The 10,661-nt window shown below is 33.6% G+C and overlaps 1 non-coding gene across 1 annotated transcript; it reads left to right on the top strand.

Moving 5' to 3' along the window:
• Nucleotides 1-987: 987 nt before the first annotated feature.
• LOC111817218 lies at nucleotides 988-1,094 on the top strand. The gene has a single exon (XR_002821465.1). It is a non-coding gene; the product is annotated as a U6 spliceosomal RNA (small nuclear RNA).
• Nucleotides 1,095-10,661: the final 9,567 nt, after the last annotated feature.

Raw genomic sequence — 10,661 nt, 5'->3', positions numbered from 1 at the left:
GTTCAGTGGTCCTAAAAACTAGATATTTTCATGAAATGAAAGATATTTTTCAGGAAAGAGAAAAAGGATGATTTAGGAGAAGAGATTATAATCTGAGTTTTATTGAGAATGAAAGGGAGCATAAGTTTGGTTGATTGGAGGAAGAAAGGCAGAGTTCATGGGTATAAATGATTTGGAGGAGGGAGGTTCTGTAAGCTAATTCCGCTTAACTCAGTTGTCTCCCTGAAAGTAAGAACAAAAGGTATGAGTCAGAGGAGAGAGGAAACCAGTGGGAAATGGTCATTTGGTGGAGTGGAAAAGTAAACTGATAATAAAAGCATAAAGAACCACTAAAATTCACAATGAGCTTCACAGTTGTGAAGTTAATTAAAGTAATTAATGGTCAATCAACATGGTTGTCTGTCACCTGTGAGAAGATGTGTATTGAATAGGCAAGAGAACTGAACTTCAACATAAAGGAAATTTTAACAACTGGGTAAAATTAGGCAAGAGAAGAAAGAAAGAAGAAGAATGCATGCTTGGTACTAGTTAGAATGTGAGGCATCGTACCTAAAATTTGACTGATGTGGGGCAATAATGAAGGTATTGGTGCAATCAGTGGAGTGAAACCTCCAAAAGAAACCTGTGAGAAGCAATTTGACTGAAAGATAAGAGAAATATAAATGGGAATAATGTTTTAAATTGAATCCTGAAGGGAAGGAAGATTATAGGGATGCTAATGTTTTCATAGATAAGGCAGGATAAAGCACAATTTGCTGAAAGGATCCTGTTTATAATTTTCCAAGGATCAAGACAGAGTAAGAGGTGGAAAGAGAAAGAGAAATTGAACACTATGCTAATGTATGAATTATGGTTCTTGGGCAGAGGGATTCAGCAGTGTAGTTTGCAGCTTCCCAATTAAATTACCAAGGAGAGGAGTGCGAAAACTCTTCTCTAATCTCTCCCAATTACCATACATGAAACCACAGGATTAGAAGAGAGCTATCAGTGCTCGCTTTGGCAGCACATATACTAGAACTGGAACAATACAGAGAAGAGTAACATGGCCCCTGCACAAGAATGACACACACATTCGAGAAGGGAGCTATCAATTAGAAAAACATTTTTAAAAAATATGACAAAAGGTTGATCAACCTAATATAAAAAGTGGTAATAATTAAAAATCCATAAATCCAGCAAATTAAGTGAGATAGACCAAAGAAGGAACACATGTTCCTGAAAAACATGAGAAAAATACCTCGGGGCCAGGGAGAGATAGCTCAGTAAAATAAGCTCTTACCTGACAAGCTCAAGGGACTGAATTCAATCCCTGGTTCCACAAAACAAAACAAAACAAAACAAAACAAAAAACTCTTTAAATCAGATTAAATAAATCTTATCTATAAAATTATCAAAACATTTAAAATAATAATGCTGATTTTTTTCTAAATCTAGTAAAATAAACAATTTAGTTTGAAGTTTGATATTGTATATAATTTTTAGTTGAGTTATATGACGAACACCCTTACTGTTGTTTATAGATTTTATACTATCTCTAATAATTTTTCATAAAATGTCATTAAAATATTTCTATTCAAGGGCCAGCCAAATAGCTCAGAAGATTAAAGTACCTGCAAGCAGGCACAGGGGTCGGAGTTTCGATCCCTGGGCCTACCATGCCGGCCCCGCCCCAGAGCACGTTGAGATGGCAATTGAGACTGGGCATGGTGGCACGCTCCTCTATCCTAGCTCTTGGGAGGCTGCAAACAGGTGGATCACTATGTGTCTGATCTAGTAGTGAGACCCTAAACACCCTGTGGACCCTTCCCTAAAAATTCTCTCTCTCTCTCTCTCTCTCTCTCTCTCTCTCTCTCTATATATATATATATATATATATATATATATATATATATTCTGCTTTGTATGTTTACACACTGGAATACTTAAATTATAAAAGAAAATGTCCCTGTCCAAAATTTTACATTTAAACATTTTAGTACTCAGACCTCAGAGAAAGCAAAGGGATGTATTTTCCCATCCCTCTTTAATGATCTATTCATGACTTTTCTCTCATTAATATTGAAATCAATTAATATTACCTAAGTGCTTTCTGTATCCCATCTCTAACTTTAAAATCTTTGAATATTTTGCATCCTTTATGTGGTTCTTAAAACAGTAACATATGTTAAAGTTTCTTTCAAAATATGTTGGTTGACACATTGAATAAATAAGCTAACAGATGCTTCAATGAAGCAGAATGCAATTGAATCTGTACTCTTTCAAAAACTTTGAACATATTCTAAAAATAATGGGAATTCTCAAAGTATTTTCATATGTAAGTAAGGGCTACTTAAGGCTTTAGTTTTGAAATTACTGTCATATCAGACTACATTAAACTACTTAGACATTTGGAAGCAGAAATGAATTGATTTAATTTTTCTAAAATCTGGCTTTGCTGTAGGGTTCTGGATTTCCCAAAGGTTACTGATATTTTTTTGTTAGTTGTTTAGTTTTTCACTGAAACTATTCTGAAGTAATCATTTAATGTTTTTATAATGGTTACAATTTCTGTATTGTAAGGAAATCATGGCTCCATTCACACACAAAAATAAGCAATAGTTTCTTTATTACCAAAATAATTGTTAGCTTTCATTTTCATTTAAACTATACCAAAAGAACCTGTCTATGAATGTTTAAATAAAATGTATATTTAGTACATCAACATGTTAATCATTCTACCTGAAGAGTCAACTGATTTTTTATTATTAGATGATAGATAATCTCATATCTGATATTTTCAGGTCAAATGTGTTTTTCTTTTCCTGTCTATTTGCTCTGAAACATCTACAGCAGTATCCTAAGCACTAGGCACAAGGAGGTTAATGCGAAGCCTTCCACTTCTGCCATCCTCTAATTGGAGAGACGGTAAAATATTTTTCCTGAAGCGAGTCATAAAAGAGCACATCTGGGGCTATCAATCCATTAAAATGAAAGGATTACAAATACTGCTGAGTGTCTTCTCACCCATCATTATGACAGATACTAAATGAGATAAAACCACAACCTGTCTGGAGGATTCAAGGTTCATTTATCTGAAGGTAGCAGGTTTTATTCTTGTTCTTACTTAACATTGTAGACTGATGGGCTACTGGGGCCAGAGTACTCTCGTTTGCATGAACATGCATTTCTCACCCACTTGAGCATATCTATTGTTTTCCCTAAGAATGGGAATGCCTGACATTTTTATTTAGTCAAACATAGAGTGTGGAAAATCTTCTGGGTTAATATAAAGGTACTTTTTTGAAAAATATAAAAAAATTTCAGACAATTTAATTTTTTCCATATTCTCTCTCTCTCTCTCTCTCTCTCTCTCTCTCTCTCTCTCTCTCTGCATTAGTTTTCTTTGAAAGTCTAACTCTTCTGTTTTATTTTTTTATTTGTCTTATTGAGAAACAAATAGCAATGAGACAGCTTCAAAAACAACTAATAGAACAGTTTCAATAATTAATAAAATGCATATTGTTGTCTTTGTAGTGGTTATTCATAGAACAATGCAGACATGATATCCTGTCCAAACACTATAAGTACAAATCTTTCTTCTCATTGAATTAAGAGAATGTAACTGTATATCTATCTGATTTTGCATATACAGATAGAAATGGTCCTTTGTTTGTATTCCCTTTTTTTATTTAGTTTGTCAGAGATAGGTATTCCATTGCCATTTAAATGTTGTGTCAATTCAGTAAAATAATTCAAAATACTCCAGTAGTCCATAATAGTATGGGTTATCCATAGGACTGGCAATACGAGAAGTTGTTGACTTAGCCTTTTACGACTCAGCATATTAATATGCCTTTGCTTTTCATACCTCATTATTACTTTTTCTGCTGGATGGTTATTAAAGACAGAATTTTTTTCTTACTCATTTTTTCCTGAAGGCATTCTGCTGTGGCCAAATCAGAAAATTAGCGAGAGAAGGGTGCTAGCTGACACTGTGTTTGATGGGAGGGAAGAGAGATGAGGCTGCAGAGCCTTGAGAACTTGCCCCCAGTCAGTCAGTTGTAATGGGTTGGGAGCAGCTCTGTGGTTTGGAGTAACTTCAATCCACTCTTCTGTCTATGAGCCACACTGTCATTACAGTTTTGCATCACAGTCCTATGCACTTTTCAGCTGCCTATCTGGACTTTACATGTGTTTATATTTTTCATTTTACACATTCACATATGTGTAGGCATACAGACAAACACAGATTATATATGTACATATTCTGATACCTTTCCATGTTTGGGTGTACCTTTACTTTCAGAAAATATTTATTGTATCTTCTAAAACTAAATACCCCAAAACTATTATTTTAAAATGACTTATATTTAATCTTGCCAAAGGGCATTAAATAAAGAGTAATTCATGATAGAATTTCTCCAGGAGAAAAACAATAGATTGGGGTATATGAAAATTTGGAACTATTCCCAGTTTATCATCATTATGGTTGCTAATGAAATTTTCAGGAGATAGTAAATTAAAGGCAATGAAGACTCAAATAAATCCATTTGTATGATACAATTAGTTAAAATTAGATTAATTAGGCTAGCCAGATAGCTCAGCAGACTAAAGCACCTGCTTAGGCATAGCACAGTGGTGGGGTTCAATCCCTGGCATGCTGTGCCAGCCCCATCCCCGGGGTGCACTGAGATGGCCATTGTGACTGGCCCTGGTAGTGCAGGCCTGTAATCCCAGCATTTAGAAGGTTGAAAACAGGAGAATTACAAGTCCTATCTACATAGTGAGAGCCTGTAGATCCAGTTCTAAATACATAAAACATAGATGAATTATTATAAATTGTGATAGAAAATGTCTGAAATACAGAACAAATTCTTTACTACTTACAAGGTAGAAATATTTTAAGTTATCCATGATGAGTATCTATTGAATTTTCAACAATGAAGTTCAATAAAAAATATGTTTCTCATTTGTATAAAACAGAAGGCACACAAAGATTTTTAAAAAATATAATAGGCTCAAATGAGTGCATTTAGTGATTGGTCCTCATATAAAGAGACATGCAACTGCTAAGGGGCCATATTATCCTTAAACTTGCAAACAAATATTCAACTGTATTCTTTTTATTTGAAAAGGAGACACTGAACATTTAGAAAAATGTCAAATTAATATCCAAATTAATTGGATAAAATTACCCAGACTATTAATAACATGAACATAGGCTTGGACTACTGGCTTTTACTAATAATAATCACTGTCCTTTTATATGAATTTACAGTTTACATGAATTTAGATAGCATCATCTTGTTTAAGCAGCTCAACATAACTAACTATAAAATTGTTCACATTGAAAGGAAACAAAAGATCAGAACAGTAAAGGGATTACATATTTTAAAAGTGACTCCAATAATTTATGTTTCAAATTTGTTCTGCTACATCAGTTTATTTCAAAGATTGAACACTGGAGTAGCATCAAGAGTCTCCCAAATTTTATATTGTGAAAATGGCTATACTTCCAGCACTGTTATACAGATTTCATGCAATCCCAACCAAAACACCATAAGCAAATCTAGAGAAAACACTCTTAAAATTTGAGATAACACTCTTAAAATTTGTCTGGAACTAGAAGAGATGTAGAAAGCAATTGCAATCCTGGATAACAAAGGCAAGCAGGAGGCCTCACAATCTCTGACCTTAAATTATACTAAAAAGCTAATTAATGTGCAGGACCCAGCCCTGGGTTGCTCTGACATGGCAATTGAGACTGGGCGTGGTGGCACGCATCTGTAATCCCAGCTGTTAGGAGACTGTAAACATGTGGATCACTACGAGTCTGATCTAGTAGTGAGACCTTGCACCCCTCCCTAAAATTAAAAAAAAAGCTAGTTAAGATACTTACATGGCTAGTTTCTCACATATATACATATGTATATATATATATATATATATATATATATATATATATGATCTGCTTGCTCTACCACTATATATATATGGCAAAGCATGAATCTACAGTCAAACCACTTACTCTGTACTAAATTGAAAAGAGATAAAAGATGTAGATGTAAAAACAAACACTGAATAATTTAAGAGTTCAGTAAATCACTTGAAGTTATAAGGGCACACAAGGACTTCCTCAGCAGAACTCCAGTTGGACAAGAAATAATAATACCAAGAACTAACAACTAGGATTATAGTAAACCAAAAAGCTTCTGCACAACAAAGGAATTAACCTAACTTGCATAGAGAGACAAACTACAGAATGGGAAACATATTCAGTTACTTATCTAATAGTGGACCTAATATCTAGGAAACATATCTATATGTAGAGAACTCAAAGAATTTTAATCCCAAAATAAAAAGATCAATCAAAAATTTTACTTGAAATGAGTGGACACTAAAAAAAAAGAAATACAAATGTCTAATAAGTATAAGAAACTCTATTCAGCACCTTTGGCCACTGTGGAAGTGCTATGAAAACCCTGAGATGCTACCTCCCTCCAGTGGAAGTTGGCTATCCTTGTAACAAACAGCAACTACTGTGCAGCTGTGGAGAAAGATGAATCCTTCCACACAGTGGTTGGGAATGTAAACTAAAGCAACCATTGTGGAAAAAGGAATGAAGATTCCTCAAAAACCTATAAATGAAAATTCTGTTTGCTCTAGTTTTACCTACCCTTGGTATCGTCTCAAAAAAAGTTACAGTCATCATATTAGAGTAATGCATGCATATCGGTGTTTATTTTAGCATAATTCACAATAACTAAATGATGGCAACATGTACCCATAAACACGGGAAGGAATAAATAATGTTTGTCATATTGCATATTGATGTCATCAAGTAGTTGCTCAGATTACCAGACACAGGAAGGCAAAATTGATCAAACAGTATAAGCAGACTGTTGCTTTTAATAAACTAATAGAATATAGTGCATTTATATACTGCATTATTATGCAGCTATGAAGAAGGGAAATGAACATGTCTTGAAACCAAACTAAGAGAAACAAATCAGATGTGGTAGATTAAATCTCACACAGTTTATGTTAGAGTAAAATGAAAAATATAAATAATTTGAAGAGCAAAATATGGAGGGAATGAGAGGAAACATGGAGATATCCTGTTTGGTAATGGGAAAAGGGCTCAGGGAAGGGCAGAGGGAAAAGAGGGGATGAGAGAGGATAAAAAATGATCAGGATATGATTTTCAGGTACTAACGTCACAGTGTAAGGTTATAGTAAAACATTTATTTTTACAAACATTTATTAACAAAAACAGGATATAATTTGATAATACAGAACTGCAAGCTTGCATGTGTATCAAATCACCTGAAGCCTTTTAAAAATGCAGATGTCTTAACCCCCGCTTCAGAGTTTGAGGTGAGATAATGCGAATGTTTATCTTTAAGTTTGTGATACTCTTTTTATATTAAAGAGAATAAAAACTATAAAAACAATACAAAATTTCAAAATAAGACAATAGAAAATAAACAATGTTTGTCATATTGCATATTGATGTCATCAAGTAGTTGCTCAGATTACCAGACACAGGAAGGCAAAATTGATCAAACAGTATAAGCAGACTGTTGCTTTTAATAAACTAATAGAAATTAGTAGTATAGTTATATATATTTTTTTCCTTGATTTGTTTTTCTCTTTCCCTTTCCCTAGTTGTTCTTACCTTAGAGCAGTGTATTTCTCTTTCATAATACATTTTGTACCTTTTAGATCTTACTCTTTCTGTTACTTATTCTAGGGAGACAACATGATGTGTGTCTGATTCATTTCACTTCTGAGCATCATTTCTAGTTGCATCAAACTACTTACAAAAAGCTTGAGTTTATCTTCTACACTATTACATAAATATACCATATTTTTTCATCCATTCCTCATGTGATAGGCAATTAGGATGCTCCCAAGATTTAGCTATGACAAACTGTGCTTCTATAAACATGGGTGTGCATATTTTGCTGTGGTATGATGATTTTAATTCTTCTCGAAAAATAACTGCAAGTGGAATATCTGGCTTGAGTGGGACCTCTAATCCTAGTTTTCTTGAGGAATCTACACACTAATTTCCACAGTGGTTGCACCAGTCTACAATGATACCAAAAATGGTATGGGGTTCCTTTTGCTCACGCAGCCCTGCCAGCATTTGTTTTTGATTGATTTCTTGCTTATGACCATCTTTCTGGGTGAGATGGAATGTCAGTGTTGTTTTAATTTGTATTTATAAAGTGACCAATCACTCTGAATATTTTTCATATATTTATTTTCCATTTGCATTTCTTAATCATAGAAGTGTGCATTCATCTCAAATGCCCATTTTTGATTGTGTCTTTCAATTTTGGGGACCTGATTTTTTAAAATTCTTTATGTTTTAGGTAAAGCTGTATGTCTGAGGGACAGTTGATAAATTATTTTCCTCATTTATGGGTTGTATTTTCACTCTGCTGATGATTTCTTTTGAGGTGCAAAGACTTGTTAATAAGATGAGATACAAGTTGTTAATTCTTTGAAGTTTTTCCCATGCAGTTTGATATTATTCAAGAACTCTCTTGCTTATCCTTATATTTTCAAGATCTCTACCTACTTTCTTTTCCAGCAGATTTAGTCCTTCTATTTTTTAAATATTTAGATCTTTGATCCATGTTGACTTTAATTTAGTGTATGGTGATAAACATTGGTCTAATTTACATCCTTGGCAAGTGGAAAGCCAGTTTTTCCAGCACCACATATTAAAGCAACAATCTTTTTTTTTTTTCAGATAAACATGTTTGGCTCCTTTGTCAAAGATAAGACAGCTGAGTGTGCTTGTGGTTTTCTTTATCTTCTATTATGTTCCATTGATCCTCAGATCTTTCTTTTTTTGGCCAATATCATGATTTTATCACAATAGTTTTGCAATATAATTTCATATCTGGGATTGTGATGCATCTCAAATTGTCATTGTTACTCAGAGTTGCTTTTCCTATTCTAGGTCTTTCTTGTTCCAGGTGTATTTCAAGAATGCTTTCTCTAGATATGTGAGGTATGCTAATGGTATTTTGATTGGTATTGTATGAATTCTGTATAGTGGTTTTGGGAGTATGGCCATTGTCACTATGTTGGTTCTTACTATCCAAGAGCAAGGGGTACTTCCATTTTCTGATAGCCTCTTATCTCCTTTTGTAGAGTTCTGTAACTTCTACTGTGCAGATGTGTTACATATTATGACATTAATCTCAGTGATGCAAGGATGGTTCAACACATACCAATCAACAAATGTAATATATGATTTTAACAAAACAAAACACAAAGACGATAATCATCTCAGTAGATGCAGCAAAACTCTTCAACAAAGTCCTACACCCATGCATAATAAAAATGCCTACAGAAATTTGAAATAGATGGTGTTCACTTCAATCTTGTAAAAGTCGTCTATGACAAACCAGCATGTAAAATTGTATTAAGTTGTCAAAAACTGAAAGCTTTCATTTTGATATCAGAAATAATAGAAGGATGTCCATCATCACCACTCTTATTCAATATAGTTCTGGAAACATTAGACAAAGTATTTAGACAAGAGAAAAAAACTAAAATGAGTGAAAATGGATAAGGAAAAAGTTAAATTATCATTATTTGCAGATGACATGATAGAAGAACCCAAAAATTCCATCAAAAATCTTGTAATTTTAATACCCAAACGCAGCAGTGAATCAAGGTAGAAAGTGAACACTCAAAAAAATAGCATTCCTGTACACAAAGCAACAAACACACAGAGCAAGAAATTAGGGAAAGCATACCCTTCACAACATCAAAAATGTGATATGCCTGGGAATCAGTGTTGTTTCTCTTATGCATTGTACCTCACTTATTGATTTTTGTATAATTTACTGCATTCTTTTCTCAAGTACCTGTTTGTGGAATTTTAAGTCTATGTTCATAAAGGGTGTGGTGCTCTAAGTTTCTTTGTACATTTAGTCCCTGTCAACTTTGGGTAGCAAACCTGTCAGATGTGCTGACTTTAAGAATGAGTTGGGAAGTTTTATTTCCCTTTTAATTTCATGTATAAATTTTTGAGGTATTGGCTTTAGTCTTCTCCAAAACTCTGGAAAAATTCAATGCTGATTCAACCATACTGAGCTTTTCCCCTCAGCATAATTTGAAATTTTCCTAAAATAACATATTCATCAGCCCTGGTCTATAATTAGTACTACATCAACAAAGCAGCCCTAATTTTTAGTTTAAGTATCCTTGTACTGGATTATATCTAATAAAATTATTCACATAGCCCTCTTGTTCTTATCATTTTTTTCACCACCCCAATGGTACCTGCAAACCTTGGTAACAATGTTTTCATTGTTATGAGCCCTGTGTCTTCTATATAGGGCATCTTACCAAGATGCCCTGTCATAATAACTCTATAATCCAGCCTATTTCTTAAAGAAGTACTTTGGGAATGAAATATAATCCAATGTCATATGATCCAAAGTAGAGTTACCTTTCACTGGATATTTGATTTTTTATCATTTATTTGGTATAGCCGTTTTCTTTAGTAGTCAAGACTTTTCAATATTTCATATGCACTTGTATTTTCAACATTGAGGCTAGTTTTCAATATGAAAATTTATTCACATGGTGTGCTAAGTAAACAAGACACTTTGATTAGGATTTTCTTGCAAAACAGATATATGGGTTTCTGA

Source organism: Octodon degus, unplaced genomic scaffold (assembly GCF_000260255.1).
Source record: "Octodon degus isolate 3935 unplaced genomic scaffold, OctDeg1.0 scaffold00051, whole genome shotgun sequence".
Lineage (NCBI taxonomy): Eukaryota > Metazoa > Chordata > Mammalia > Rodentia > Octodontidae > Octodon > Octodon degus.
Note: the sequence above shows the minus strand (reverse complement) of the source record. Positions and strands in the feature narration are given on the sequence as shown.